The sequence below is a fragment of the Myotis yumanensis genome, unplaced genomic scaffold (assembly GCF_028538775.1).
Source record: "Myotis yumanensis isolate MYYU_CA2020_CCGP unplaced genomic scaffold, mMyoYum1.0.hap1 SCAF_2, whole genome shotgun sequence".
In the NCBI taxonomy this organism is placed as follows: domain Eukaryota; kingdom Metazoa; phylum Chordata; class Mammalia; order Chiroptera; family Vespertilionidae; genus Myotis; species Myotis yumanensis.
The window spans coordinates 44,476,955-44,499,410 of record NW_027223753.1 but is presented as its reverse complement, the minus strand read 5'-3'; the positions used below and the strand labels follow the sequence as shown (position 1 = coordinate 44,499,410).

Genomic DNA, 22,456 nt, shown 5'->3' with positions numbered 1-22,456 from the left:
GCTGAGACGCACAGGCAGTGAGCAACGGACCGGAGGCCAAAGGACTGCATTGGAAGGTTGTCCACAGGGGAGGCCAAGCTTCGTGTGAGGAGGAGAGACCCAGGGGAAGCAGAGCACTGGTTAGTGGAAGGTGTGCTGCAGGAAGTGAGCCTGGAGATGACTGAGAAAGGCAGTGACAGGGGTGGAAACCACGTGGTCCATGACACCCAGAAGCACCCGGGGCACCTTCGGTCCCTGCTCCAGCCCATGCACCTCATTCCCTTTCTCCGTAGGTGATGAGAAGTGCTCTGCTCCTCAGAAAACCAGACAACAGAACAGGAGGTGAACTCCCTGCCGGCCTGGGGGAGGTTCGGGGTTGCAGGAAACCCAAGCTCCAGTCCATGGTGGCTTTGCAGGTTACAACAGGGACACTGAAGGACTGTGTGAGCAAGGCGGGGAGTCTGCACGCGACGATCAGCTGCCTCCCAACCACGTCTGAGATGACACAAGAGGAAGCTGACTTTGAAGGCCTTCCCACACCTGACTTGAGCCTCAGGAAGGCAGGCAAAACTGTGCAGTAGTTACCCAGGCCCCGGAGCCAGACGGCCTTGATTTCCAGCTTCTGACTGTGGGACCTTGAAGGGGAAATGTACTCTTCTAAGTCTCAGTTTCCACCTCTCTAAAATGGGACTAGAACCTCCTCCCCAGGGTGTTAGGGATGCTGTGGGGGTGGGGGAGGTCAGGGGGCTGCAGGGTCTCGGGTAAACCCTCTTCTTTAGCTACTGTCATGTGTATCAACTCCTCCATGAAGGGCAAGCGGTGGAATTAGAGGTCGAAGAATCCCCTGCAGAATTTCCGACCAGCAATGCCCAGCGTAGGCCTGTCCCGTGACAGGAGCACACCCCTTCTTTGCGTCACCCTCCCCCCCGGGGCTCGGTGGGGAAAGAGGCTTTCAGAGTCACCCGGCCACAGACAGGCCTTCCTTGGCCAGACTTATTAATAGGAGCCTGTCTGTTTCTGTCTGAAAATAGCCTTAGAAAGTTATTTCAAATGAGCTTCCGGGTGGGTGGTCAGATCGCTTTTTATTATCTTCCTCTCAGGAGAATTGAAGAACTCTCATATTTTCCTGTTTCATTTATAGCAAAACAGTCATAACAGGAAGATCCATGGCTCTGAGTAACTTCCTGAGGCAAGGATGCCCAGGCTCTCCGAGGGGTCTCACAGTCAAGCGCCGCCCCACTCACCTCCCACCGCACCCTTCACAGTGGGCTTGGCAGACAGTCATTTGCCAGGCACAGGGGCCTCCTGCCTAGGGGAGGGTCACGGGACCTGGGAGGCCAGGACATGACTTAAAACAAGGCCCTTACCGCTGGCCTAATGGGCTTTTGGCCTCTGTTTTGAATGTTTTATTAGAGTCCCTGCCTACAACAATGACCTTGTCACAAAAACTCCCTTCCCCAGCTTCAAATACTAGACACAGCCTGCCCCCACCATCTCATTTCCTCCTGCATTTCTTACTCATTCCAGTCCCAAACCCTACTCAGCCATTACACCCTCCATCACCTTCTATGCACCATGAATACCCCGAACCTCACAGAAGGTTCTCATCATCTTTTGTCTAAACAGAAGTCTTCACTTCCTCTGTAGCCCTTCAGGCCCATACCCTACATCTCTGAAACAGGAATGGCTGCATTGTCCTGGCTCTTTGTTGTCACTTCCACACCACGGCTTGTCCACGCTCATATCTTTCTTTGAGCCACGTGCCATCCAACCTCTCACCTCCTTAGCACTGAATACTGTCCAATGTTCATTCAATCATGGCCTGGCTCTTGGTCTTTCCTTCCAGCTCAAGCCCCGGGTCACCCTAAGAGATTCCAATGCCCAGACAGAGAACCGATTGGACTATTACTTCTTACATCTCCTTAACTCCTAGGGACTTCACCTCTACTTGACTGCAACTACCACTCCCAGACCCCACCCTGAATCTTGTCATGGATCCAAGACTGGGTCGTCTAGACTCCAGTAACGTTCTTTTAAAAAAGAAAAAAAAAAAAAGGTGTTTTTTTAAAATTTTTTATTGATTTCAGAGAGGAAAGGAGAGAGAGAGAGAGAGAGAGAGAGAAACATAAATGATGAGAGAGAATTACTGATTGGCTGCCTCCTGCACGCCCCACTCTGGGGATCGAGCCCTCAACCCGAGCATGTGCCCTGACCGTGAATTGAACCATGACCTCTTGGTTCTTAGGTTGACACTCTACCACTGAACCATGCCGGCTGGGCAGGTGACTTTCTTTATGGTTATATTCTCCCATCCTTTGAGCTATCTCATAACCTCATACCCATGACCCCTGCATGCTGAGCCCCAAGAGAGCCTATTGGTCCTTTCATTTTCTTCAGTCTGTCAGTCCTCCTGGCTGAAAGTCCAGACCCTGTAAGTGATCATGTGACCGGAACCCACACCAGTACTGCCATTTCCCTTGCACTACTATCCTGAGAAGCCTTCCTCCCCCAACAAATTGCAGTTACTATTTTTCCAGTCTCAGTGGAGACCATTCAAACCCAACTCTTCCACCTGTGCCCTGGACTTCCCTTGCTGACCTTCTTGTCATAACCTTTTTTTCTCTGTTTGAGCTTTCCCACTCCTCCGACATTTTCCTCTTGTTCTATAATCTGTCCAGTCTAGTCCATCTGACACGAACCCTCCTAAGCCCTCTTCTATCACCCTCCAATTTCACTGTCCCCCCTATAGTCTATTCATATGTCATGTCACTTCCTTCCTCACTTCCTACTTGTTCCCCAAACCATTGCATTCTGATCTCTGACCACTCCATGGAAACTGCTTTCCCTAAAGTCATTGTTCTAGGTACTATTACTGTGTTAAAATGTGCAAAATTTGGTGGCATAAAACAACCATTTTATTATGTTCATGCATTCTGAAGGCCAGGAAATTAGATTGGTCACATAGTATAGCTTGTCTCTGCTCCATGCTGTCTGCTAATAAGAGACCTGTTCATGGCCTTTCTATGTGGCTTGGCTTCCTCACAGCATGGCAGCCTCGGGGTGATCTGGTTTCTTACATGGCATGCTCTAGTATTCCAGGAACCAAGATGGAAAAGGCACTGCCTTTTATGACTCAGAAGTCATTATGACTTTTATAACCTTAGAAGTCCCATGGCACCATTTTCACCGTAATTCATTAGTCAAAGTGGTCAAAAGCCCACCCAGAATCAAGGGCAGAGAGTATAGACCCCATTTCTCAATGGGATGGTGGTGAGATCACATTGTAGAAGAGCATGTGGGGTGGGAAATATTTTGCGGTCATCTTTGAAAAATACAATCTGCCACAATCTTCAATGATCTTCCAGTTACTGAATCCAATGGATGTTGAATTTTACAAATGTTACAAATGAGAAGATTAAGAATCAGGGAGGTTATTTCCCCAGGTTACACAGCTGTCATGTACTTATTCTTTCATGTGTTAATTAAACACTTATTGAGTACAACCACATTCTAGGAACTGGAATGATAAAACTTGAAAGACATGGTCCCTGGTCTCTTTCATGGGAGAAATAGGCCAGTAAACAGATTACTATAAGGTGTGATAAATGCTGTGATTATGGGGAACATTGAGTATAACAGGAGCAACAAATCCAACCTGGGTTGGGAGGGGGGTGAAGGTGGGGGTTGTATTAGTTACCTATTGCTTTGTAACATATTAATCTAAACATTAGCTGCCTACAATGCAAGCATGTATTAACTCACAGTTTCTGTGGTTCAGAAATCTGGGTATAGCTTAGTGGCACCTTTGGCTCAAGGTCTCACAAGGCTGCCATCCAAGTGCCATCTAGCACTGCAGTCATCTCAATGCTTGACTTGGAGTGTTTTCACCCTGAAGCACTCTCCCTTGGCGGTTGGCAGACCTCTGGTCCTCATTGGTTGTTGGCCAGAAACACGAGTTCCTTGCCACGTGGGCCTCTCCATAGGGCTACTCACAACAAGGCCCCTTTCTTCTCTCAGAGCAAGGGTTCTGAGAGAAAGGGAGTGGGAGAAGGAAAGAAGAGAGCAAACCCAAGAGGGAAGAAGCTACAGTCTTTTTGTAAACTAATTTCCTAAGTGTCCTCCCATCACTTTTGCCATATTCTATTTGTTAGAGTAAATCACTAGATCCAGCCCACACTCAAAGGAAGGGCATTGAACAGGGCATAATACCAGGAGGAGGGGGCTCACTGGGGGGCCATCTCAGAGACCATCCTCAGAGGAGTAAGGTGATACCTAAACTAGAGTCAGAAGGAGTTAGCTAGGTGAAGAGTTATGTAAGACTGTACTGGGCAGAGGATGAAACATGTGACATGACCTGGAATTAAGAGAGAAAGAGCCCAAGCTGGAGGAAGTGCATGTTCAGGAAGGTTAGACTGTATGCTGCCATTTATATAAAGACTAGAGGCCCGGTGCATGAAAATTCATGCACTGGAGTGGGGGTTCCCTCAGCCCGGCCTGCCCCCTCTCACAGTCTGGGAGCCCTCAGGGGCAGGAGGCGACCGGGCAACCAAGGGAAGGCGACGCCCCATCACACCTGTGCTGCTGCCACTGCCGGCAGCACAAGCCTCGGCTGGCCCTGGTTACCTGAGCTTTGGGCAGCCCAGGGCAGTAGGCAGCTGCCATCCAAAGCTTGCCTGTGCTTCAGGCTGGCCCTGGGCAGCTGGGGGGCTGAGGAGACTGGGCGCCACCATCTTTGAGGGTATGGCAGTCAACTAGCATATTCCCTCCTTATTGGCTGTGGGCGCTGCCATCTTTGCAACGGCATGAGGGTCAATTAGCATATTCCCTCTTTATTAGATAGGATTAGAATGTACATTGTTGTTGAGATGTTTCACTACTAATTCTGTGCCTCCCAGCTTAATGTCAAATTCTTTGCTTAATATGCTATTGTCTATGCTATAATTTAACCAAGTTTTAAATACTTAATGAATAGTGAATATTTCACATATACAACAAAGTTTCATTATATACAAAATATAAATTAAATTTATCATCTTCTTTCCTCTTTACAAAATCTCAAAAGGCTCAGAATGATTTTCCAGTAGAGCACATTTATAAATCATCACAAATGTGAAAAGCGTGACCAAAATTTCCCATTATCAATGGGTAGAGATGACCTGACACTTTGGAATGTATTTAATTTTTAAATAAAAATTTACGTTAAACTATAAGACACAAAGAAGTGCACAAATAAAGTAAAATTTAGTGAAGTTTTACAAAGCAACATAGTCTTGTAAATAAACCCAGATTAAAAAATAGAACTTTGTTATCCCCCAAAACCCCCTTGTGTCACCTCCTAGTCACTCTTTTCTTTCCAAAGATACCCACTATCCTGATTTCTATCATTACAGAAATAGTTATTTCTGTGTTTGAACTGTATTGAATGGAATCATACAGTCTATACTTTTTGTATTTGGTACTCATTCATTTTTGTGAAATTCATCCATGTTTATCATGTAGCAGTAGTTGGTTAATTTTCACTACTGTATAGTATTCTGTTGTATGACTAAACCACAGTTTATTTACTCATTCTACACTGGACATAAATTTAAAATGTTTTCAGTTTGGGGAAATTGTGAATAGTACTGCTATAACAATTCATGATTATGTCCTATGGTGTACATATGTGCACATTTTTATTGGATCTATGCTAAGAAATGGAGTTGCTGGGTCATGAGTATATGTATATTCAACTTTAGTAGATATTGGCAGTTTTCTAAGGTGGTTGTACCAATTTATACTCCAGGAGCAATGTTTACAAGTTTTGTTTGCTTTATATTCTTGCCAATACTTTATATTATTAACATTTTTGCTATGAGCTGTTCTGGAGTGTGCAGTGATATCTTATTGAGGCTAAATTGAGTTTCTTTAATAATGTTGAGCACTTTTTCATACGATTGACCTTTTAAGTATCTTCTCTTGTGAAGTGTTTGTTTAAACTTTTGGGCATTTCTCTTTTGGATTGTTTTATACCTATTGCTTTGGAGACAATTCTTTATATATTGTGTTAGTTTCCTAGTAAAGCCATTACAAAGCACCACAAACTGGATAGCTTAAATAACAGGAATGTATAGTTTCACAGTTGCAGAGGCTAGAAGTACAAGATGATGGTGTTGTTGGAATTGGTTCCTTCTGAGAGAAAATCTGTTCCATGCTTCTCTCCTAGCTTCAGGTGGCTTGTTGGCAATCTTTGGTACTCCTTAGCTTGTAGATCTCCGCCTTTATCTTCACATGGTAAATTTCCCCTTTGATGAGGACACCAGTCATATTAGATTGGGGCCCACACTATTTCAGAGGACCTCATCTGCAATGACTCTATTTCCAAATGAGGTCACATTCTAAGGTACTAGGTGTTAGGACTTCAACCTATGAATTTGGGGATGGAGGGACACAATTCAACTGCTAACATATAAGTTTTGAGAACCTCTCTGTGATTTGCTGTTATACTCTCTTCATGGTTTTTTTACTCTCTCCCCTTGAATCTAGGCTTGCCCTGCGACTACTTAAGCAATACATCATGTTGAAAGTGATGCTATACCAGTTCTGGGCCTACTCTTCCCTCTAACTAACCAGCCATTTGAAAGAGCCATCTTGGATGTTCCAGCTTAAATTAGCTTTAGATGCCAAAACCGGTTTGGCTCAGTGGATAGAGCATCAGCCTGCGGACTGAGAGGTCCCAGGTTCGATTCCGGTCAAGGGCATGTACCTGGGTTGCAGGCACATCCCCGGTGGGGGATGTGCAAGAGGCAGCTGGTCGATGTTTCTCTCGCATTGATGTTTCTAACTCTCTCTATCTCTCTCCCTTCCTCTCTGTGAAAAATCAATAAAAATATATTTAAAAATAAATAAATAAATAAATAAATTAGCTTTAGATGACTCAGCCTCAACCAGCGTTGGGTGGAGCCACAGATCTGCTCAGCTGAGTTCAGTCAAACCACAGAATCATAAGAGAGAATAAAATGGTTGTTGTCTATGTCAATAAGTTTTGATAAACAGAAGTTCTCAATTTTAATATCTTCCAAATATATCAATGTTTTTCTTTAGAGTTAGTGCTTTTGGTGTCTTGTTTAAGAAATATTTGCTTCTTTATAGGACATGTGTATTCTCTTATGTTACAGTCTAGAAGTTTATTGATTAGCTTTCACATTTTAATCTACATTATCTAATTGATTTTTGTGTATAACATACTGTAGTGGGAGCATAATCTTTTTGAATATAATAATAATAACTCTTTTGAGTTTAGAATTAAGTGTGTAGTATAAAACACCAAGATAGTAATTTAAAAGTGAAAGAAAACTTAAAAGCTTCACCATTATTTTAGCTGTCTGCTCTCCATCACTCCCAACAGATGTCAGGATAATGGAGATTTAGTTGTTTGTTCATTCATCAAACATTTATTGAGAACCGGAATTTACATTTATGTGCCAGATTCTGAACTAGCTGCTGAAATACATAAAACGATATAGGGCTCTCTTCATGTAATCATAATCTTGTGGGAGAAATAGGCAATAACACATAATTTAACACAGAGATGTTTTGAGAGCAGAGACCAGGAACTCCTAACAGTCTGGGGATTAGGGGCTGATCAGAGAGAAGTGATGTTTGTGGAAGTAATGTTTCAGCTGAAATTCATAGGATGAGTATTAATTATCTACACAAAGAATTGAAAGGAGGAAAATTCCAGGCAGAAGAATACATAGCATGTGCCGAGAACTCTAGGCAGGGAAGAACCCAGTGAGTTAGAGGAACTAAGAGGAGTCTCATGTGGCTAGAGGAGAAAGCATATGGAGGACACAAGAGGAGACTGCAAAGGTAGTAAGGGGCTAGTCTTTCAAGCCTCTTAAAAGCATCTAGCCTTTATTGGAGCAATGCAATGCTTTTGAGAAATTTTAAGGAGGTGAGTGGCATGATCATAATTGTGTTTTTTTTGGAGATCACTGAGGCTGTCTTGTAATATAAGGTAGAACATGATCAGTGTCTGATATAGGCTTCAAAATGCCACCATGGCTGCAAGGATGAAGGAACTCCATTGTCTGGGGCATTAAAAAGGCTTTAATGCAGGAGCTACAACTGCACAGCAGAATCATTCAGACATGGGAAGACTGTGTGTGTGTGTGTGTGTGTGTGTGCGTGTGTGTTGGGAGGCAGAGAAGAAAGAATCCAGATGTGGACAGCAGCCTGCACTTAGTCACAAAGCGAGATAAGCATGGGACATGTTTGGAGAACGGTGAACAGTCCCGTCTGGCTGGAGGATCGTGGGAGATTAACCTGGAAGGATGGGTTGTGAATGTGAAGGGCCTAGAAGGCATGTTCAGATATGTATATGCACAGCTGATCCTCATATGTGTGAATTCTGTGTTTGCAAATTCACTGACTGGCTAACATTTATTTGTAACCCCCAAACCAATATTTGCAGCACTTTTGCAGTCATTCACCGACATGCAGAGTGGTGAAAGCCTTGAGTCACCTGACATGCACATCCTCAACTGATGTTGAACAAGGTGACCAACCCTCGGCCTTCTTGTTTTAGTTCTCATGTTGCAAACAAGTGTCCTTTTGACAGTCTTTTTAGTGGTACTGTTTTGTATTTTTTGTGCTTTTTTTGCAGGCAATTTCACTGTTTAAAATAGCACTGAAGTATAGTTTTGAAGTGCTACCTAGTGTACCTAAGCACAAGGAGGCTGTGATGTACCTTATGGAGAAAATATATGTGTTAGAAGATAACATTTCTCAGGTGTGAGTTATAGCATTGTTAGCCATTAGTGCACTGCTAATGAATCAACAATATATAGCATGTCCCCCAAGAATGCATACACACTTTAACAGCTGATAACTCCCTTAATTTTCACTCCTTTTCAGGTTTAACTGAATTGAAATCATGGGTGAAACCAGACTAAGCTTTGGACAGAGAAAATTTATCCTAAAGTGACACTAGACTTTTTTAATGGAGATACATAATATATAAAGTTTTCAGTACAAAACCAGCAAGGGTGACAAATTGAGAGCACACAAATACTGAACAAAATGATTCTTGATGTTTGTGATTCCATTGCTTCACATTATCAGCAGTGCCTGGACCAGAATGGTCATAAGTTTGAAAACAGGCCTTGAAAAAAATATATTCATTTCTGTTGATTCTTTAAAAAATAATTTTTTAATGTTTTTATTGATTTTTAGAGAGGAAGAGAGATGAAGTGAAAGATAGAAACATCAGTGAGAGAGAAACATTGATTGGCTGCCTCCTTCATACCCATTACTGGGGATTAGGCCCACAAACCGGGCATGTGCCCTGACTGGCAATCGAACCAGTGACCTCTTGGTTTATGGATCGACGCTCAACCACTGAGCCGCACTAACTGGGTAATTCTTTTAAATTTTGAAAATTAACTGTATGTTAACTTTATAATCATTCAAAGTGTGTATACATTTTTTTTGGGAAACCCTATATATTAAAAGTATAATATATAGTCTTTAAACAAAACCATAAAGCAAGGCTATGTATTGATCAGTTGATGAAAAAGTGCCCAGAAGCTTATAGAAACTTAACCCTGCATTTCCCCTGGGAACAGTAGTTCAATATTAGCAATTTCAGTATTTGTAGCCACTTTATAGAACTACCATGAATAATGAAAATCAAATGTATTTTTGCACACAATTTCCCCCCCTGAGAGTTGGCTGTTAAACATTACCAGCATACCCTAACCGGTTTGGCTCAATGGATAGAGCGCTGGCCTACAGACTGAAGAGTCCTGGGTTTGATTCAAGGCAAAGGCTTATGCCCAGGTTGTGGGCTCGATCCCCAGTAGGGGGCATGAAAGAGGCAGCCAACCAATGATTCTCTCTCATCATTGATGTTTCTATCTCTCTCTCCTTCTCCCTTCCTCTCTGAAATTTATATATATATATATATATATATATATATATATATGCTATCTAATAATAGGCAAACATGGTAATTAACTGTAACTTCGCTACCCTTCCCATTGGCTAATCAGCGAGATATGCAAATCAACTGCCAACCAAGATGGCGGCCGGCAGCCACGCAGCTGAAGCGAACATGAAGCTTGCTTGCTCCAGTGATGGAGGAAGCCAATGTTCCCTGCCTGCCGCAGCCCGGCTCTGAGCTCCAGATGCAACAATGTTGCAATTATAGAAGCTAAACAAACACCAGGTACCTGCTTTCAGCCAACCACGGCCTCAGAGCTGGAGCTGGCTCTCTGCTCCAGTGACAGCTATAGAAGGTAAATAAATCCCAGAATTAAAAAAAAGAAAAAAAAAAAGAGGCTGGGAGCTTCAGTCACCCGCCAGCCTGAAAACGGCCCTCAGCCCCTCACCCAGACTGGCCAGGCACCCCAGTGGGGACCCTACCCTGAAGGGGGTGACCAGCTGCAAACAGCCATCATCCCCTCATCCAGGCTGGCCAGGCACCCAAGCAGGACCCCCACCCTGATCTGGGACACCCTTTAGGGCAAACCAGCCGGCCCCCACCCGTGCACCAGGCCTCTATCCTATATAGTAAAAGAGTAATATGCAAACTGACCCTAACAGCAGAAAGACTGGGAACAACTGGTCACTATGACACACACTGACCACCAGGGGGCAGACGCTCAATGCAGGAGCTGTCCTCTGGTGGTCAGGGTGCTCTCATGGGGGGAGCTCTGCTCAGCCACAAGCCAGGCTGATAGCTGCCAGTACAGCAGTGATGGTGGGAGCCTCTCCTGCCTCCTCAGCAGCTCTAAGGATGTCCGACTGCAGCTTAGGTATGCTCCCCGCTGGCAAGTGGACATCCCCCGAGGGCTACCGGGCTGCCAGAGGGATGTCTGATTGCCATCTTAGGCCCAATCCCCTGGCTAGCAGGCCTAAGCCAGCAAGTGGTCACCCCCGAGGGGTCCCAGACTGCAAAAGGGCACAGGCCGGGCTGAGGGGTCTCCTACCCCCGAGTGCACAAATTTTTGTGAACCGGGCCTCTAGTATATATATAAAACAACAATACCAGCACACCATTGACTGAGGCAGACCCCACAAGAGCTCACCACACTGTGAAGGTGTCAACTAACCACAGTGCTTACAGCTTGGCAGTACTTTGTTGAAGCAGAATCTGAGTGACATATCTCCATGTTGGCCACAATTTCCAGGCCTCAGTTAGAGACGGTTTAGTCTTTGGAGTCACCAAGACCTAAGTGTGACTCCTACCTCCCCATGTACTAGTTGCGAGTCCTCAGGCAAGTGACACAGCACCTCATCATCCTTGGCAGGAGAACCACCATTTTAGTTTTATTGTGACTCCTGATGAGATCATGTATGTAAAACGTTCAGCTCAGAGCTTGGCACATACATGGTAGATGGTGAATTCTTGTTACTCCTCCTATACCCCAAGCTCCAGCAAAGGGCTGGGGAAGGAGGGACTCATTCTTTTACTGCAGCTTGGTCCTCTGCTTACAAGCTGCAGTCTACAGCAGTGTTGTGTCTGGTCGTTCTAAATCAGCTTTGCAGACTCACTCTGTCTGAAAGACCCATGCTGGTCCTGCAGTGGACATGCCCAAACCTGAGATTCTAGAAGACCTGCTGCCTGCAAAGTACCCCTAGTCCTACGACCACCCAAGGAGTCTACTTTCCAGCCTCATTCTTGCTGACTTTCCTGTCATGACAGGAAAAATAAGCAGTGCTCTAGCTGATATCTCTGTGTCCGTGGCTTCTGGTTTATTTGAGGAGGGGAGTTGGGGGCTACGAGCAGGTGTATTTGCTTAGTCTGTTATTCCTGTTTCCTGATTCCCTGCTCTGGGACTCAGAAGCCTGGGCTGCCCCAGTTCCAAGCTTGCTTCCTCTGACTCAGCTTTACCCTCATGACACAGCTTCATTCTGAGTCATCAGGCCAAGCTTTCGAGGACAGCAGCTGGCACTCTGGCTTCATCTTCCCAGGAAAGGTGCTCTGTCACCACACCTCAGAGCCACTTCATGCCTAACTTGGCTCAAAACACCCAGAAAGCAAGGAACAAAGTCTTAATGAGATCAGAGAATGCAGAGGGAAGGCGCTAGGACCAGGAGTTGGAATGCCTGGGTTTCAGTTCTAGCTCTGGTTGACTTGTGTGACCTTGGGCTAGTCATTGGAACCTCCTTAATTGGGGTTTCCTCTCCCAGAAAATGTGAATAGTCATCTCTGCTGGGCCCATCCCACCGGGGTGTTGGGAGGCCCACGTTAATAGTATAAAGTACCCCCGATTTCCAGGGCACAAACCCCTGCTCCAAGAACTGGATCTGTTCATAAACTCATTTGGCTTGGCCCTGATCAGTTTGGCTCAGTGGATAGAGCATCAGCCTCCGGATTGTGAGGTCCCAGGTTCGATTCTGGTCAAGGGCATGTACCTTGGTTTCGGGCACATCCCCAGTAGGAGGTGTGCAGGAGGCGGCTGATTGATGTTTCTCTCTCATCGATGTTTCTAACTCTCTATCCCTCTCCCTTCCTCTCTGTAAAAAAATCAATAAAATATATATATTTTTAAAAACTCATTTGGCTTGAACAACATTGACCTAGATATCAAGTATTTACCATTTTTAAAAGCAAGTTATCAACAAATTGAGACTTCACTTAAATATCTGAATTTACAGCTTCTCTTAAAAGCGGGAACATCCAACTATATTAATTCCTTGCCCTGAATATCTAAAATGAACTATAACTGAATTGCAGCAGCCACTTCACTTGGGCAGGAGCCTGGAGCTGCCCACAGGTCATGGAAGTCCCCATCGCTCCCTGCTCTTCCCAATATTGGGGCCAAGTCTCTGTTGCAGTTTATTATTTCTCTGGGGCTGTTATTTTGCTTTTAGAAGAGCCTGGTGGAAGTGAAGCCATTGTAATGACCATGGTCCATCAACACAGGAAAATGAAAATCCTGCAAGTGTCCCTTGCCCCAAATTATCTCCTCCTTCAGGATGTCAGTGTAAAAAATGAGCCTCCTCTGGTTAAGCTTACCCTATGTCAAAGGGCCCTTTGACAGGTACACACGGTGGGCCAGAGTTGGGATCTGGGTCCCCCAGGCTACCCTGTACCCCTCTCATGTCTGTTTGTCCACATCTGTAAAATGGGGCAATATCAGCTCTTTCCTTTTAAGTTTATATTGTGCACAACATCTGGCACTTACTGATCTTATCATAATTCAAGGTTATTAATCTTAATGAAAATCTTTTGAACTGATAAAAAGTGTTTCGGGGTAGGGGGGTGAGTGTGAAGTGAAAGATTTAGGATTCCTGAGTGAGGCTAGCGCCGTGAGTGGGAAGGAAAAAAGCAAATGGATAAAGGCATGACTTAGGAGAGAGAGAAGTTGCCTTTCCCCCACTCCCACCCTCACTCTTCCACCTCCCGCTGGCGAGTACCTCAGCCCACCCAGCTCCGGTTCATGATCAAGGCTGGGTTCTAGTGCCCGCTCGGCCAGTCATCGCCTAGTGTGACATACAAATGCCCCACGAACTGTTGTGGCAAAGATGAACTGAGATAAACGTATGTGAAAGCACTTTGGGCAATCAGAAAGGCGCTATGCACAGATCAGTTCTCAGGTCTCTTTTCAGAAAGTTTCTCTTCCAAACTGTCCAAAGGCGTCTTGAGTTTGTCACCGCTAAGACCCTCCCCTCGATTTCCAAGTGCTGCCCCTTCCTACACACCGAAGACCGCGCGCGTCAGTCTTTCTTTTCTCCCGGCGAAGGCGGGGACTCGGTGGTGCTGGGCCGGCGACGCGGGGCGAAGCTGGGGCGGGGGCCGCGGTGGGTGTGACCCGCGGGGCGTGCGCCCCAGGCTCCGGCCGAATCCGCAGGCGAGAGGGCGCCCGAGGGTGTGCGCGCTCGGGACGCCGGGGGTGCGCGCCCGAGACGGGACTGTGCACCGGAGGCTGCGTGCACCCCAAAGCCGGGCTGTGCGCTCACCGCTGGCCCGGCCGCCTTCCGCCGGACTCCGCGGCTCGCCAAGGTAAGGCGCCCCGCGCCCCCGGCCCGCGCCCTGCGTGGTGGGAGTGCCAGCAGCCAGTCCTGCGCCACCAGGGTCTTGGCCCCGCCACGCTCCTCTGCCTCCGCCGCCCGTCTCGCCCCCACCTCGCCCCCTCCTCGCGCCGCGTCCCGGGCCCCCCTGACGGCAGAGACTGCTGCATCCTGGGCCGACCGGAGCCCCCTTTGGGGGTCCGAAACAGCCTAAGGGCGGGCGCCTCTCTCCTGGCGCCTTGACTGGCTCCCGGCGCCCGAAGGTGGGCAGAGAAGAGACCAGTGAGGAGGGGGAAGGCCGCGTCGTCCTTGCGGCTGGGGTGGTGCAGCCCCCGCCCAGCGCTTCCGAGCTGGGCGCTGCGGTCCGGGATGCAGCTTGCGGGACTGGAGCGCCCTGCCCCTGGCTCACAGGACTCCCTGAAATGAGCTCTTAGTCTTCCTTCTTTCCGAAAAGCCGGCCGCCAATTCCTACCCCGACCGCCCTCTGAACTTTCCAGCGCTCCCGCTGGGCTGCGACCTTGGGTGGAGGCAGTCGGGCTCCGCCGGCGCGCGGGCGGCCAAGGACGCTTTTTGCGATCCCGTGCACCCCTTGGTGGGATTCCCTCCCTCGCATCCCTCTTTTAAGGTCAAACCTTTGACCCCCAAGTACCGTGTTCCTGCTGCCTGGCCAGTTACTGGGCATGGGAATGTGGAGCCCCAGAGCCCCTACATCAGGCCTGAATCTGCGCTTGCCCTAGCCTAGGGCATCTGCTAGGGCTCCAGGAACCAGGGGTTTTAGTGCCCAGGAGCCCCAGAGTGCTGGAATGGAGGGAGAGGAGGGGACATTTTTCCAGGAGAGGAGAAGGCGATTCCCCCCTTTTCGAGGATGACCCCTTGAAGCCTGGACAAAGTTCTATTGACCAATTAGGGTCAGGAGGTGGTCAGATGTCACCTTGACCAGCATGAGGCCTGAGGAGAAAGCATTGAATTAAATACAATCCCCGAGGACCTGCCTGGGTAGGTAAACCAATTGCGGGTGCCTTAGAGCCCCTTCAAGACGGCACAGGAGAACACGGAACTACACTTGGGATAGAAGTAGAGTCCACTCCGATATTGCCTTGTGGAGTCCCGCCCTCCTTCCCTGTCCAGACTCCTCACTGGACCTTAATGTGAGCTGTGGGAAATGTTAAAGGGCAGTGCGAATGGAAGAGTGGCTCAGGGTCCACACAAGGCTTTCCATTCAACCAACAAATACTTGCTCTGAGCCAGGCACGGGCGAGGTACTGGGATAGAGAAATGAGCAAAACGGACAGTGTCTGGCCTCATGGAGCTTGCAGTCCAGTGTCCAAGACCAACGTGAATCAAATCACTCAAATATAGAATTATGAAGTGCTGCATTCTTTGAATGAAAGGTTAAGATGCTAAGAGAATCTGTGGTAGGCACAGTAGTTGCTTAGAAGGCTAACTGGAATTAACCAGTTGAAGGGTGTGGAGAGAGCCTTTAAGGCAGAAGGAACAGCATGTGAGAGGGCCCTGAGTTTAGTAACAGAGTTGATTAGAGGAACTGAAATATGTTTCCCAGGTGATGAGCAGCGGTTCAACCAAATGGGCATGCCCCTTGCTTCTGCACCCCATCACCTAGGCCAGTGGTCGGCAAACTCATTAGTCAACAGAGCCAACTATCAACAGTACAACGATTGAAATTCCTTTTGAGAGCCAAATTTTTTAAACTTAAACTATATAGGTAGATACATTGTTATTAACTTAATTAGGGTGTTCCTGAGCTGGCCTTTGCTGGCCCTCATCCTCTCCCCCTCCTCTTCTCCCTCCTCCTCTCCCCCTCATATCCTCTCCCCCTCATCCTCTCCCTCTCATTCTCCCCCTCATCCTCTCCCTCATCCTCTCCCCCTCATCCTCTCCCTCATTCTCTCTCTCTCTCTCTCTCTCTCTCTCTCTCTCTCTCTCTCTCTCTCTCTCGGAACCAAACCTGAGACCCTTCAGTCCACAGGCCGACACTCTATCCACTGAGCCAAACCAATCAGGGCTCTTCTCCTCTCTTCTTTTTCCCTAGAAGAAGGAAAGGAAAAAGGCAGGGGGTTTTGAATCCGTACCAGAAGGAGGGATAAAGAACTCTACTTGGACACAGAGCAGTCCAGTAAGACCCAGAGGCTTGAAATAGTGTACAAGTTGGGGAATTATGATGTGTTCCAACCATAAAGTGAAAGAAAGGATGGAAGGAGATGAGGTTGGAAAAAGGGGTCCCAGGCTGTCCTCACATGGAAGTCATTACAAAGCCTCTCTTTCCCACACTCCCTCTTCACTCTCTTTCTCCCTTTTACCAGGTCCACCTATTTGCTTTAAAATAACCCCTCAATTGAAAATTGAAAACAATTCAGGCCTTAGTCAGGATTTTCACCTTTATCCTGAGAACAATAGGAAACCATTTGGCAGACTTAATTAAATGAGTGGTCAGAGCAGGTTTTCTTTTTAAGTTTATTCTCATTGCTGCATTGAGAATGGTCTGAGAAGGAATGGACAAGAAAGATTTGGACAGAGCAGTGAGGTGGTGATAGGTAAGAGAGATCATGGTGAACTGAAGTGGTGTTAGCAATAAGATAGAAAGAGTATTGGACAGGTGTGGAAAGTATTTTTAAGGTAGAATTGATAGGTCTTGCTGATGGGTTGAATGATCTTTTACCCTCTCTGCATCCACCCCCTTGGGCATTTAACTTTGAAGTGTCCTCTGCCTCTGTTTCTGGACTTGACCATGTGTCTGGCTTTGGGTAATAGAATGAAGCAGAAGTGCAAGTATGGTGCTTCTAAGTCTACCACTCGAGAGGCCTTGCTCTTTCTTGTGTTTCTGTCATCTCCATGAGGACTTTCCTGAGGTAGCCTACTGGCATGGAACAGATACGTGGCAGAGACTGGAAGTGCCCAGTCAGCCCAGTTGAGACTCGTCTAGATCAGTGGTCGGCAAACTCATTCGTCAACAGAGCCAAATATCAACAGTACAACGATTGAAATTTCTCTTGAGAACCAAATTTTTTAAACTTAAACTATATAGGTAGGTACATTGTTATTAACTTAATTAGGGTACTCCTAAGGCTTAGGAAGAGCCACACTCAAGGGACCAAAGAGCCGCATGTGGCTCTCGAGCTGCATTTTGCCGACCACGGACCTAGGCCGATCAGTACCTTCCTTTCTCAGCCTTTATAATGCCCTTTTGGAGTCCCCCTGGCTGGGAGAGAAAGAGGGAGAGACTGACAGACAGGTGCCAGATTCACCCCACCCCCACCCCCCATGCACACCAGCATCTTGGTTGGACAGCCCATGCCCGTTCAGGGTGCCAAGAAGCAGCAAGCCTTTCCACCAGTTGTTCCCTATTGGCAGCTGTGCTCAAAACTGACCAAGGCCTCTGCTCAACATCTAGGGAGGTTCATGCTGGGAGTGGTGGCTCCTCTTAGACTTTTGAAACTAGAATGAATTCTTTGCCTGCAGTGTAAGATTCCTTATACGGCCTATCACTTCCCCCATCTCCTCCCTTCTCAGTGAGCACTGTCTGTTCTGCTCACAGTCACACTCCAAGCAGTTCCTAGAACACACACTCTTGCCTTTGCACATGCTGCCCTTTGTCTAAAATACTCTTCCTACTTGTTCATCCAGTGAGTGCACACTCAGCTTTCAGTTTCAGCATTAAATTTAAGGTTTCCTTACCCCATCCCCACCCGAGCCAAGGCCTCTCCTGACCAGTCAAATGCTCCATTTCATTGTTTCCAGAGCTCCCTGGACATGCCTCGGTCACAGTGAGCATCAGCTGCACTGTGCAACTTTTTAAAACAAACACATTTTTTTTTTCATGTATAGGGCGTAATGTCACAGGAAGGCCATAGTATTCTGCCACCCGTGAGGAGTAAGCCCAAGTTGCTGTTGGATGTGTTGTACACAGCGAAGCCATTCTTCAGGCGCTCTGCTCTCTCCACACCCAAAAAACACATTTTTTAAAATTGATTTTGAGAGAGGAAAGGAGAAGAATCAAAAGATAGAAACAGCCCTGGCTGGTTTGGCTCAGTGGATAGAGCATCCGCCCACAGACTGAAAGGTCCCGGGTTCAATTCCAGTCAAGAGCACATGCCTGGGTTGCATGCTCAGTCCCCAGTAGGGGGCGTGCAGGAGGCAGCCAATCAATGATTCTCTCTCATCATTGGTGTTTCTATCTCTCTTCCTCTCCCTTCCTCTCTGAAATCAATAAAAACATAATATAAAACAAAATAGAAACATCTCAAATGTATATAATCTAAAATATCTTGCATGAAATGTCACATGGTTCACAGCCCTTGCCTCCCCATTGACCCCATTTCCTGAACTTTGGACTTTAATTTTACAGGAAACAGAGGCCAGTGAGGTACAGTGACTGCCCAAGCATCTGCAGCTGGTTAAGAGCATGTACCCTCCCCCTCGCCCCCCACCCCCCACCACCACCCAGCTCCTGACTTCCGGTCCAGGGCTTCTTCTTTTAGCCAAATAGCCTCCTTTGGTCCCTGGCACCTTGTGAAGGCCATTGCACGTAGCTGGAAGATGGATATCTTGGTTTTGCTTCAGTTCAGTAGCAGCCTAAGGTTGTGACAGAGAGAAAAATCTTATTATGGGCAGAGTTGACAATTAGGAAGACAGATGGGCCATCTCCCTGGCCTATTGGCTGCCCCTTGCCTGAAGTGTTATTACATCTGTTTTAGCTGGAGGAGGGTCACGTGTGCTTCACAGTTATCTTCTGGGCCCTAGATGGGACCTTTAAGATCAGGGGCCCAGCTCTTGGTCTTGTCAAAAGCCTCTTCCCCATAGAGCAGGATTAAGGGAGTGAATGGGGAGGCTGGGGTTCTTGCTTGTTAACCCTGGAGTTCTTGCCTGCTGGCCTGGCCTCTCTCTTGCTTTCTGCAACAAGACACCTACTTCTGGCTACTGGGCCAACCAAGTCCTTCTTATCTGCAGATCAGGACAGTAATTCACTCATTCATCAAAACTGCACTGAGTCCGCTCGGTACCAGGGACTGTGCTGGTCCCAGTTTACAAAGAAGGGTCATGAAGTATAAGCCAGTGTGATATGGGGTTCTGCTCTGTGTGGGAAGGAGGAGGGGATATTACTTCTAATTCATCCCAGGCCTTGGGAGGTGTGGGAGAGAGGACAGTTAGGACTTCTGAATGCTGAGAATGTGCTCACTTTTGAAACTCTGATGTCATGCAAATTATGTCATGTCTGGGGGCCGGGCTGGGGACTGAATTTTTCTGACTGTAAAATGGCGTCGATAACAATCTTCCCCCCCGCCCCCCCCCCCCCCCCCCCGCCATCTCTGGGCAGTTGTGCGGACACAGTTATCACACTTCAGATGACAGGCCCACTCACTTCTGTATGTGACACGGAAGCAGTACAGTATAATAAAAGGCACCTCTGTGTCAAGCCCTGGCACATTTAATCCTCAGAATAATCCTAGAGATAGTTATGTCAAAGTCCCCGGTGTATAAATAGATGAGGAAAGTGAGGCTCTGAGAGGTTGAGTGACTTGCCCAGGGTTATGGATCTAATAAATGATAACATTCACAGAGCTTCTGTCCCTGGAGACCAGACCACTTTGTGCAATTTTGTAGTCATGTGAGTTGTGGGCTTGGAGGCCAGATGTCTAGAAATCAGAGCCTAAATCTGCTGTTACCTGGCTGTGTGATTTACAGCTGGACCCCTACCCTCTCTGTGCTTCAGAATACTAATCTCCCAGACCCAGAGTTTGAGAGGCGTTTCGTAGGTCTTTCTCTGAACCATGTCCAGTCTATGTGAATAATATTTCAAAGTAAGATTAAAGGAAAGAAGAGGGGCCCTCTGGCTAAAAATAGGCCTGCAGTGGTTTCCAAGATAAAATAAATGTTGCCCCACGATTTCAAGTAGATGGTTAATGTGATATGCAGGCATGCATTTATGGATTGGTGGTGTCTGACAAAGCAGGCTGACCATTTCTTCTCCAAAGGAAAGAAGTCTATTTTCAAAAGAATGCCTCACTGTCTCGCTGGGGCCCAGACCCTGCCCCTCACATAGCTTTCCGGGGACATAGGCATTATGGGAGAAAACACAAGTCCCAATTCCCATCTCCTTCCCCATTTCCCCCCCAAAAGCAAATAGAACGTATTGACCGGATAAATATATGTTTTAATGTGGCTGTGGCTTTTCCCCTTTGTGTGGAAGGACCCTTCGTGTCTGTAGTTTCCTTTGGTATGTCTAGTTTGTGGCGCTGACGTGAAGTGACAAGTGGGGAGCAATATGGCATTGGGGGGAATTTGCTCCATGCCAAGAGAAAAGAGCAGAATTCAGTGCCGATTTCCCTCCACAGCGTGGGTTCTGCCCAGAAGCCAGAGATGCTGACTCGCAGTGAAATCGATTTTGATTTTCATAGCAGGGCACCAGGCAGCAGGGCTGAGTGTTTCCAGGTGCCGTGCTCATCGGCTGTTAATTACCACTCCCCATGCCCTCCCCCCTTGGAAAATGTAGCCATCCTACTCTTGGGAAAGGGTTTAAAAGAACGGTCATGTCAAGTTGGGTGGTGGCTGAATATATCCAAGAATGGCTACATGTACTAGGTTTAATATTGAATATGTGTGTGGGGGAGGCATTTTATCAGTAACATCAGAGTTTGAGAGATGGGTTTCATGTATCATTTTATGTGATTTTAAATAAATAAATAATAAAGGCCATCACTCTGCTCCTCGAAAAAAGGAGGATAAAAGAGGGAATAAAAACGTCACCATTTCACTAGCCCTGTGAGCACAAGCAAATGACTCAACTTTTCCGAACTTCAGCTTCCTCATTTGTAAGATGCTACTGATAATTCGGACTTAAGGAAGGCCCTTCTGATACACACAGCAGGGACTCCCTTAAATGATTCTCGGGAGCAGGGTGAGGGGCCGTCCACTGCAGCGTTGCTACCTAAGCACACCCTTGAGGTGGGGTGGAGAGGGTTCTGAGTTCAAGGCTAGTCCACTGGTGCAGGCGGTCACTGGTCTTCACTTTGGATGCCACTGGCTCAACTCAGCACCTGCCCACACCGTCCCCCTCACCACACGATCACACCAGCCTCTTTGCTGTTAGTTCAGGTTCCAGAGAAGATCCTGACATCTGAGCTCAGTTCTCTAAAAGCTGAGGCTTTCTTTCCAGGCCACGTCTTGGCTGGTCTCTGGTCAGCCTGGGCATAGGGTACTGCTGAGACCTGAGTCCTCACTGGGCCCAGCAGATGGGAGTGGAGGATGGAGGAGGGCCAGGTGTATAGAAGTTGAGCATTTGGAGCAGGAAGGGGAGTGAGTGGAGGGAGATTCCTGGAGAAGGAGATGAGGGTGGGCTGGAATTCAATAATATGCCCAATACGAATACTTACCGAGTTGTAAAGGACCTAACAGAGATTCTGAACTTGGGGTTAACAGCCCATGTGTAGAATTCCGAGGAGTCTGTGAACTTGGGTGGTGAAAAGGAAATAACATCTTTATTTAGCATTTTCTTCAATTATGAACGTAGGCAATAAACCGCATGTCTTTGCAGTACCTGTGATATTGTTACCAGTAGGAATCACAGATATTTTCATATCACAGTTCAGCTGCTGCAGACATCTTGGGCTATGAGTTACGCCCATTGCAGCTCTGAGATTAAAGCAGTTATTCCACCCGCTGCTAGAGCTCGCTATTTAATGTGTTCATAAGGAACATACATTACACATTCATTTTAAGATTTTTTAATAATTGTATTTCAGTGTAATTGGTTTCCTTTGTAGTCAAGTGATGCATTTTATGTTGCATATTTTAAAACATTCTGAGAAAGGGTCCATAGGTTTTATCAGTGTGCTAAAGGGTGTCCATGGCACCAAAAGGGAAAGAGCCCCCGACAGGAAGTCAGTAAGCTTAGTTCCCAATTCCCTACCCTCGCTCGTCCCCATCTTTCATCTATCTCTGTCTAATTAGTACAGACATTCTTGAGCAGTTGTAAACTCCATTTAATAGTTTGGCAAATTTGTAAGAGCACATAATTTGTGGTTTGGGTGGAAGGTTTTGATGTATATCCAGAGGCTCATTTACAAATTGCAGGCACACATGGGCAACTGGTTAGACAATTCCTATCAGCCTACAAACCCACCAGGCCCCACAAATCCACCAGGCCCTGTGTTGATGGCTTGGCCGATATTATGCAAACCAGTCCCTTGAAGCAACCACCCGGTGGACAATTATGGTCCTGAGAGGTTAAGGGGCTTGTGTAGGCTAATTGATGAGACCACTTGATCAAATGTAAGCTAAAGTCCTAGGAAAGAGGAGAAGCCCTGGGAGAAGTAACTTTGAAGCAGGTTCTGAAATGGAGGGAATGCGAGGGAGGTAGACGGAAGGAGGAGGGAGTCTTTGAGGCTGTGGGAGACTGGCCAGATGTTGCTTTTGAGGAGGAAGCCTGTAGAGAGAGGAGAGCCCACTGAGGTTTGCTCCC

At 46.9% G+C, this 22,456-nt stretch overlaps 1 protein-coding gene and 1 non-coding gene across 3 annotated transcripts in view; one reads left to right on the top strand and one right to left on the bottom strand.

Moving 5' to 3' along the window:
• The first annotated feature begins 13,888 nt into the window (after nt 1-13,888).
• Nucleotides 13,889-22,456, top strand: part of KANK4 (KN motif and ankyrin repeat domains 4) — a 67,088-nt gene continuing 58,520 nt past the window's right edge. For both annotated transcript variants that reach the window (XM_070405253.1, XM_070405250.1), the window contains exon 1: nt 13,889-13,972. The gene's annotated coding sequence lies outside the window, so the exon portion shown is untranslated. The remainder of the gene's footprint in view (nt 13,973-22,456) is intronic.
• Nucleotides 17,816-17,944, bottom strand: LOC139004764 (small nucleolar RNA SNORA11). The gene has a single exon (XR_011470581.1). It is a non-coding gene; the product is annotated as a small nucleolar RNA SNORA11 (small nucleolar RNA).